Here is a 10,462-nt window from a genome sequence, read left to right as displayed (position 1 = left end):
GACGTGCAAGGGAGAATCTTCACACCCACCTCCAACCTTATCAAATTGAAAAAATGTAATTGATAACTCTAACACAGACAATTCTTACTTCGCTCTTCACTCTATTTGTGGTGATACAAATAATTTTAATGAGCATCTTTCCTGTATTACTTGAGACAAGGTGGAGAAGCTGGCTCTTGGAAGATCAGGCAAAGGAAGGAGAGTTCCACCAGGAGCTAGCTGAGCAGAGAACAGTCACTGGGGAACAAAGAACACCTACAGAAGATAATCAGGAAACAAGTGAAAATATAATACTTGGAATCCTCGAGTTATATGAAAACCAGTCTTGTAAAAAGCCCAAGGATCCCTACCTTTTAGTAAGCTCAAACTGCTAAAGGGGCCCTCTACCCAAGGGGATAAAACACAGGGAGGGAAGCAGGCTCTGATGTTGCCCTCCTCTCAAGCTTCTGTAGCACGTACATCCCCACATGGGGAATAAAGTGGGAGAAGAACTGGCTAAAGGGGAAGCATTGATGCATAAACCCTGCTCCCAAGTCAGAAAGCTGACATGCAAAGAAGCAGGCGATACACTGACCAATGCATTGATGAAGTAACAATTCCTTCCGAGCACAGTGCGACTGAAGTTTCAGGATAGGCTGTCCAACACTTGGGAGTGTTCCTCTGATTCTGTGTTTGGAAATATGACCTTCAGGCTAAACCACAGAGACATGATTCAATACATGACTGTAAATGTCTCTGTCTTAGGAATAAAGTGGCTTACAATATTCTAGGCATGCTGAGACTGTCTCTCAAAGCTTGGCTTCTCCACATCTCATGAGTCTTATAAGTTGTATAAGCCTCAGAGATCAAGAAAAAATACAATGCCTAAGTAAGTACACAAATAGCAAACAAATTTCAGAATCAGTCAAAATTTCTTCTATTTCTGAGATTTCAGTACGGTGCAACCTTGCACACAGGCTTATTCAAGTCTAAACCAATGTCTAACTTAACTTGTTCAAATGAAACTAGCAAAAAACAACTCCAAATTCCCAAACAATATAAATCATATGTCCAATATCTGATCAGAGTCTAGTATCTAGGATATATAAAGAACTCTACAACTCAACAATAAAAAGACAACCCAATTAGAAAATAAGCAAAGGACTTTAATAGCCATTTCTCCAAAGATAGACAAATAGTAAGCAAGTACATGAAAAGATGCTCAACATTATTAGGAAAATTCAAATCAAAACCACAGTGAGACGCCTCACGCCCACCTGGATGGCTATAATCAAGAAAGGGGAAAATACAAATGTTGGGCAGGATGGAGAGAAACTGGAACCCTCAGACATTGCTGGTGGGAATGTGAAATGGTGCTGCCACTTTGGAAAACAGTCTAGCAGTTCCTCAAAAGATTGTACCCAGAGTTACTGTATGACCCAGCAATTCCACTCCCGTACATACCCCAAAGAATTGAAAACAGAGGCACAAATGGATACCCATATGCCAATGTTCATTGCAGCATTATTCAAAATAGCCAAAAGGCAGACACAACTCATGTCCACCAACAGATGAATGGGTAAACAAAATGTGACAGACACTGCAATGAAATACTATTCAGTCATAAGAAGGAATGAAGTTCTGATATGTACCACAACACAGATGACTCTGAAGCACATTAAGCTATGTGAAATAAGACAGACACAAAAGGACAAATATGGATGAAATACTTAGAATAGTCAAATTCATAGAGAAAGTAAAGTAAAATGGTTAAAATGGTAACGTTGTCATATGTTTTCTTAAATCACAATTTTAAAAAGTGAGAGAGACGTTACCAGGCAGCCATTTTGGAAAGTAGCTTGGCAGTTTCTTACAAAGCTAAAACAGTCTTATATAATCTAGCAGCCGTGTTCCTAGCTATTTATCCAAATGAGTTGAAATTTATGTAAACACAAAAACTTGCACATTAATGTTTATAGCAGTTTTGTTCATAACTGCTGAAAACTGTAAGCAGCAAAAATGTCCTTCAATAGGTAAATGAACAAACAAATTGTGATATATACATTATGATGGAATATTATTCAGCCATAAAAAGGAATGGAGAACTGATACATGCTACAATGCGGATGAACTTTAAAAACATGCTAAGTGAAAGAAGCCAAGCACAAAAGGTCACACACTGTGTAATTCTAGTTATATAAAATAACCAAACTAGGTAAATCCATAGAGAGACAGAAGATCTGGGGAACACTGACAGGGTCTGGGGGAAGGGGAAAAGTGAACCTTCTGCTTGAGGGGTATGCGGGTTTCTTCTGGAAGTGATGAAAATGCTCTGCAACCAGATAGAGGGTACGGGTGCATAACGTGAATGTCCTAATACCACTGAATTGCTCACTTTAAAATTTTGGTCAAAGGGTACGACCTTTCAGTTGTAAAATGAGTAAGTTCCGGAGATTTTACGTATAGCATGATTAGTATAGTTAACAGCAATGCATCATATTAAAAATGGTTCACCTTATATTGTGTGAGTTTCGTATCAATTAAAAAAAGGAAACAAAACCAAATCCAAAGGAGGTACCTTCATTTTAAAGAACCTAGGACATCCAGGATTAAGTAATCGCATCACCTGGTCCCCTCACTTACTCATCTCCCTCAATCCCGGCTCACTCCTATGACTTTGAATCTCCAGCCCTGACAACACATGAAGTACTGAAGAACAAGCTGCTGTATGGGTTTCAACACTAAATTCACCACTGTTTCTTTTCATTTTAATCTACTTCTCCCTTAAGACCTGAGCTCAAACACTAAAATCTAACCTTTCACCGTCATTGTCCTAAATGTTTTTGTGATAGCTTTTGCGATGATCATTTAAGAGGGACAGGAACATTGATGCCTCGACCCTAAGACTCCTCCTGCTGCATGATGCCAACCTTTCTGCCCACCTGTTCAAGACCTAAACCTTGCCAAGACTGCTGGCTCTTATTGCTATCACTTCTCTAGAATCAACTAGTGTTTTCTAGCATCTTCCCTTCTCTACAGCTAAATATTTTATAATCTATAATCGCTGATCTACCTGTTTGCTTCCCTCACTATACTGCCGAACCTCCTGAGGACAAGTGCTAGGACTCACCCCAGAACTCTGAAAAACTGCTGCTGCTCACCTGGTCATTTCCCCATCTGGTTTCTTATCTTCTAGTCCAACAAGAGACCTGCTATAGTTCTTTTTCTTTCTTTCTTTTTTTTTTTTTTTTTTGCCTTTGAGGGCCCCCATGCAGCATATAGAAGTTCCCAGGCTAAGGGTTGAATCGGAGTTGCAGCTGCCAGCTTACACCACAGCCACAGCAATGCAGGATCTGAGTGACCTGAAGCTGCGAACTACACCACAGATCATGGCAACACCAGATCCTTAACCCACTGAGCAAGGCCAGGGATCAAACCCACATCCTCATGGATCCTAGTCAGGCTCCTAACTGCTGAGCCACGATGGGAATTCCCAAGACCTGCTACACTCCTTTCTTTACCTACCTCTGTCCCGAATTCTCTTCCAAAAGGTTCCTAATCATCAAAACAATCCTTGGATAAGGACAAGTCTTCCCTGTGCCACACTTGGCCCTCTGCATCCTCAGATTCAACCAACTATAGGCCAAAAATATTGGGGTGGGGGGGAAGATTCCAGACAGTTCCAAAAAGCAAAACTTGAACTTTTTTGTTGCTGTTGGTCTTTTTAGGGCCGCACCAGCGGCATATGGAGGTTCCCAGGCTAGGAGTCTAATCAGAGCTGTAGCCACCGGCCTACACCATAGGCACAGCAATTCGGGATCCGAGATGCGTCTGCGACCTACACCACAGCTCACGGCAATGCCAGATCCTTAACCCACTAATCTAGGCCAGGGATAGAACCGTGTCCTCCTGGATGCTAGTCAGATTCGTTTCTACTGAGCCAAGATGGGAACTCCACAAAACTTGAATTTGCCACACTCTGGCAACTACTACATAGCATTTATATTGTATTAGGTATTATAAGTAATCTAGAGATGATTTAAAATATGTGGTAGGACATGCATAAACGTATACGCAAAATCTATCTCATTTCATATAAGGGTCTTGAGCATCCACAGATTTTTTTATAGCCCTGGTGGGGGTGGATGGGTGGCGTCTCCTTGGAACCCATCCCCAAGTTACCAGGGGACAACTGTACTATCAACTCTGCCCTTTGCCTACTTCTGTTCTTCTCTACTTCAAAAACTATTCACAGTCTACTCACATATTCAACTCACTGCAGAAAATATAAGGAGTGTTGACAACCACAATCCTTGCCCCCAAAGAGCACTGAGAAAGGAGCAAGAACATGTTTAGAAGGGTATAATAAAAAAAGACGATTAAATGTGCACAAGAAAATTACAAAATGCCATGAGAGAAACAGCTAGTTAAGGGAATGTTAAGTTTCATGGAAGAAGGAGTTTTTAAGAAAGGCCTTGGGAGTTCCAGTCGTGGCACAGCAGAAACTAATCTGACTAGGAACCACGAGGTTGTGGGTTCAATCCACAGTCTTACCCAGTGGGTTAAGGATCCGGCGTTGCTGTGAGCTTGTGGTGTAGGTTACAGATGTGGCTCAGATCTGGCATTGCTGTGGCTGTGGTGTAGGCTGGCAGCTACAGCTCGGATTAGACCCCTAGCCTGGGAACCTCCATATGCCACGTGTTTGGCCCTAAAATGACAAGACAAAAAAAAAAAAAAAAAAATCTCAACAGATGATGAAGAACGGGAAAAGAGGGTACATACATGTGCATGGACATGGGGACACAGAAGCTGCAGCAGAGACGTGTGGGGAAACTGGGAGATGGGGCAGGAAAGGGTCCTACCCAGACGTCATAGCAAGGAGTCTACATTTACTTCAGTGCACAAGTGAGAGACATGCGACAAGAGGTGCATTTAAGATCTTCTGGCAGTTGTGAGGAAGAAACTGGACCAGGGCCCGGGAAGAAGAGCTGCTATTCAAAAGGCTCTGATGGCAGCTCACCAGGTCTCCCACCACACTTGCCCAATTTCTGCTTCCACAACAGCCTTGTCTTCTACTTAACCCGTTCCTCCACATCTTCTCAAGCTTCCTCTCCTTCACCTAAATCACTTACTAAAAGGGAAAATAAGTTAATGGTTTGTCCTACAAAAGCAAACAAAACCTATGGTACATATTTTTTTCAACGAATATGTGGGCTTCTATTGGGTGCCATGTACTGCTCTAGGCAACAGAGACGCAAAGGTGAAGAAGGAGGCAGTTTCTAACCATGGAGTTTACATCTTAGCAGGGGGTGCGAGGGCAGGGAGGGAGGTTGTTTAAATCCTCTGCAGAGAAAGAGAAAACGCGCGAGGGCTCCTGAGCTCAGGTGGGTAAAGAAGGAAACAGCCATGCATTTTTTATGAGGTACACATTTCATATTAAAAGGGAGAAAAAGGTTTTGGAGCCATACAAAACTGGGTTCAAGCTATGTTTTGTCAGAATTAAATAAAATAATAAATATATTATGCTTTGTGCCTGGCATTGGTAAAGGTTTGTATAAATGTTAGCCATCAGATCAGAGGTTTAATATACAAAGAAAATAAATTTTGCACTGTTCTAACTAAAAACTAGGTAATAATGGAACATCAATTGTCTGAAACAAATACTTAAAAGGTCTTCAGGAGATGAACCACCTACAAACAAACGTGGGAATATTTTGTAAAACAGTATTAAGAACCACCTTCATCAGCACATAAAAAGACAGTTCTTTTATTCACTGCTAAAAAGAAATGAGTAGAAATGAATCCGACTAGGAACCATGAGGTTGCGGGTTCAATCCCTGGCCTTGCTCAGTGAGTTAAGGATCTGGCATTGCCTGAGCTGTGGCGTAGGTCACAGATGCAGCTCGGATCTGGTATTGCTGTGGCTCTGGTGTAGGCTGGCAGCTGTAGCTCTGATTAGACCCCTAGCCTGGGAACTTCCATATGCCGTGGGTGTGGCCCTGAAAGACAAAAAAGACAAAAAAAAAAAAAAAAAAAAAAAACTAAATAAAAGAAATGAGCTATCAAGCCAAGAAAAGACATGAAAGGAACTTAAATGCGTATCACTAAGCGAAAGAAGCCAATCTAAAAAGGCTATACACTGTATGAGTCCAACTATACCCTATTCTGAAAATTGAAACTATGGAGACAGTGAAAAGACCAGTGGTCTGCCAGAAACTGGGGCGGGGCAGTGGCAGCAGAGATGAACACAGAGGGTTTTTAGGGCAGTGAAACTATGCTGTGTGATACTGTAATGATGGATACAGGTCATACGTTTCTCCAAAGCCACAGAATAGAACACCAAGAGTAAACTGTAAACTGTGGGCTTCGGGCGATGATGACGTGTCACTGTAGGGTCATCTAGCGTAACACGTGCACCACTCTGGTGGGAGATGCTGATGACCGGGGAGGCTGTGCATGGGGAACAGGGGCTGTGTAGGGAATCTCTGTATCTTCCTCTAATTTTGCTGTGAATCCAAAACTGCTCTAAAAATAAAGCCTGTATTTTTTTAAAGTACAGAATATGCACTAAACTGTAAACAACAGTTATCTCTGGAGAGTAGGACTATACATATATGTATGTTTGAATTTTATACCTAGAGCAGGCATTAATTTTATAATAAAAGGCTACATTTCAAGAAAAAAGATGTTCTAAAAGTTGTTTCAATTAAAACACTGCTAACATTCTTGACATTTTTTTCTTTAACATATATAACTATTTCAACAAAGGTAACTATTTCCATATGACCTTTTTTTTTTTTTTTTTTGTCTTTTTGCTATTTCTAGGGCCGCTCCCGCGGCATATGGAGGTTCCCAGGCTAGGGGTCCAATTGGAGCTGTAGCCACTGGCCTATACCAGAGCTACAGCAACGCGGGATCCGAGCCGCGTCTGCGACCTACACCACAGCTCATGGCAACGCCAGATCGTTAACCCACTGAGCAAGGCCAGGGATTGAATCTGCAACCTCATGGTTCCTAGTCAGATTCGTTAACCACTGAGCCGCGACAGAAACTCCTCAAATCTTATTCTTAAAAGAAAATATTATGAAGTATACATCTTAATAAAATATTAATAAACTAAATCAAGTCAACAAAAGAAACAATATATCAGCTTGTGCAACTAAGGCTTTATTCACCTCTAGATGGAAAGACAGAATTTCCCATTTTCCTATTCCTAAATGATGTAATTTAGAATGAACTAAAGCAGAGAGAAAACAGTCTTGTCTCCTTAGGAATCTGTAATACCAATTAATTTTCTAATGAAATCAGATACAGGAGTTCCTGTCATGGCTCAGCAGTAACGAACCCGGCTAGTACCCATGAGGACACAGGTTTGATCCCTGGCCTTGCTCAGTGGGTTAAGGATCCGGCATTGCTATGAGCTGTGGTGGAGGCTGCAGACATGGCTCAGATCTGGTGTTGCTGTAGCTATGGTGTAGGCTGGCGGCTTCAGCTCCAATTGGACCCCTAGCCTGGGAACCTCCATATGCCTTGGGTGCGGCCCTAAAAAAAAGCAAAAAAGAAAAAGAAAGAAAGGAAGGAAGGAAGGAAGGAAGGAAGGAAGGAAGGAAGGAAGGAAGAAAGAAAGAAAGAAAGAAAGAAAGAAAGAAATCAGATATATGACGCCTGGTCAATGTGGTGACTTTACATTAGTGGAGATACCAAGTGTACTACCATTGGGTTCCTAATGAACTGCTCACTGAGGAAGATGCCTCAGCAGATACAAAAGAACCAGTGTCAAGTATTAAGAATATTGGCAAAAAAAGGGGAAGTAGAGATAATGCTTGGCCTCTTGGAAAAAAAGACTTCTGCTGAAACGTTTCTCTTTTTTCTGACTGCACCTGCAGCACATGGAAGTTCCCCAGCCAGGAACCTTGAGCCACATCTGTAACCTGTGCCACAACTGCAGCAATGCCAGATCCTTAACCCACTGGGCCAGGCAGAGACTGAACTGCTATCATCACAGAGACAGGCCAGATCATTATTTTGTAACAGCAGGAACTCTAAACCTTTTTTTTTTTTGCCTTTTTTTTAGGGCCACGCCCAAGGCATATGGAGGTTCCCAGGCTAGGGGTCAAATCGGAGCAACAGGTGCTGGCCTACACCATAGGCACAGCAATGCAGGATCCAAGCTGAGTCTTTGACCTACACCACAGCTCATGTTAACACCAGATCCCCTAACACACTGGGCGAGGCCAGGGATTGAACCTGTGTCCCCATAAATACTAGCCAGGCTCATTACCGCTGAGCCACAACAGGAACTTTTTAAAACCGAAGATTTTGATTCTGAAAAGGTACTGATTTTTTAAATCCAGAGAACAGGAGACTGCTGTGGCATCCTTTGAAAGCTGAGCAAGATAAGTTCAATAAAAACAAGCAAGTAATAAACGCAGGGAACTCATTAATTTAAAAAAGGGATCATGAACAGTGAACCAAAGGGGGAAAAGAATCTGAAGCTTCCATGGCACATTCCTTTGAAAGCTGGCAGCAAAATTCTACTTCATTTATTAATTCACACAAAAGTGATTTGCTGAGCAGTATCTACATCCCAAGCACTCTTTCAGGGGAAAAGAAAAGTCCTGCCTTCACACAAATGATGTTCTACCAAGGAGGCCCCCAAATGGCAATTCTGCCCTCCACTCCATACTTTTTCTACAATCCAAACCCAAACTCTTCCCCTTCAAAGGTGTCACAAACTTATTCTACAGGAGTTATTTTCCAGTTCCTCCAAAATAAACACAGTGTACAGGTTAAGGGCACAGATTGTGGAGTCAGGATGCCTGATTGCAAATCCTGGCTCTGCTACTTTTTAGATGTAAGGTCCTGGGCAGAGCACTCAACCTCTCTGTTAGTTTCCTGGAAAATGGGGATAACAGTACTACCTCACAGGACCTATACAAGAATTGAGGTTAACGGTTTCAAGTGTTTAGAACAATGTCTGGCATAGAATTTATTATTCACATAAAATACCTATTTATATTATTTTGAGGGGACTGCACCGCAGAATGCAGACGTTCCCCGGGCCAGGGACCAAATCCACACCACAGCATTGACCTGAGCCACAGCAGTGACAATGCTGGATCCTTAACCTGCTAGACCACCAAGGAACTCCCCACACTTCCTTCTGACAGTCCCTTCCCTGTAATCGCCAGGCCCGGAGAGACTGAGCTTTGCCATATAATACACCACATCCTGCTGAGCCGTAGTTCTTGAAGGACCTTCCCTTGGAATGCTCTCTATCCATCCTTCCAGGCCTGCTTCCATGTCCCCTCCTCTCAGACTCCTCCAACGTTCTTCCCACTCTCTGTCAGGGGTAAAGTCTGGTTCTCTCCTGAACTCTGGCTATGCCACTTATGGGTCCTTTACAGATTTTATGAATGTTAATTTTTCATGCCTGACTCTCCCACAGACACCAAACTGCAGGAAAAGAGAAGACCTTTGGCCTGTGACTTATCTTTACGGACAGCCAACTTTTTAACTCCTTGCCAGCCAATGTAGCTAAATTTTAGGTTGAAAAGAGAGACATTTAATAAGTGACACAGGCTGCGATGTCCTTCGCTCCAACTCAAATCTCTCCTACTCAATATATCAGAACTCAAATCCACTTGCACAAACACTTCTTAACTAAAAGACAAAAATCCTACTCCTGCTATGTTTATTTATCTACTAGGAAAAACCCAGGACAGTAGCACTAGATTCAATGCAATGTTTACTTTTTTGCTTATGTCCATTCACTAAGGTACAGGTGACTGTAAATCCGTTTAGGTTCATTTACACTGTGTGTGCTGAGGTTGTAGGAAGCATTTGGCTGGAATCTTCAGGGTAGGTTCACCATGCCTCTGCCACCGAGTAGGAATTACTGCACACAAATGGGTTTACCCCATTGCTTAAAACTCTCCAGAAGAAATTCTCATAGTTCTCCGAGAGCAGGGAGCTCTTTGGTTTGTCCACCTAAACCACTAACACTCCCTCTGACCTCATCTGCTGTTGTTTTTCTTCTCCAAGAGTTGAGAAACAGTAGGCCATCACTCCTAAACATACCCTAAACATACCCATTAACTCATTGCTTAGAATAGCTTATCAGGCTAAATTATTTCATTTCTTTGGCTGATACTCTCTCCGAATTTTTCCCTCATTCAACTATTTTAGTTACTCTTAGAGATGCTTTACAAGTTTTCTACAACGAATCCAAATTGAACATTACTTTAATACCTACCATGTGAAGGGGACATAAAGAGAGAAAGACGAACAAGGCATGATGACCATTTAAGAATAGGATCCTGTGGTGAAATAGACACATTCCATAGTAACTGTTAACATACATTCCATAAATCACTACAATATATGGATAAAGACAGAGGTGAAAGATAACGCAGAGGCTCAGAGGCAAAATGGTACATTTACTCTCAGTGCACAGACAGGCAATTTTGCTGGGGCTACAAAA

General features: G+C 42.0%; 1 protein-coding gene across 21 annotated transcripts in view; it reads right to left on the bottom strand.

Moving 5' to 3' along the window:
• Window positions 1-10,462, bottom strand: part of TCF20 (transcription factor 20) — a 187,781-nt gene that overhangs the window by 74,275 nt on the left and 103,044 nt on the right. The gene's annotated exons all lie outside the window — the stretch shown is intronic.

This window comes from Sus scrofa, chromosome 5, assembly GCF_054392235.1.
Source record: "Sus scrofa isolate SSC_HxYL_T2T_F1_AM1 chromosome 5, Sscrofa_HxYL_maternal_Yorkshire_Landrace_v2.0, whole genome shotgun sequence".
Classification (NCBI taxonomy): domain Eukaryota; kingdom Metazoa; phylum Chordata; class Mammalia; order Artiodactyla; family Suidae; genus Sus; species Sus scrofa.
This window is presented reverse-complemented; position numbering and strand designations above follow the sequence as displayed.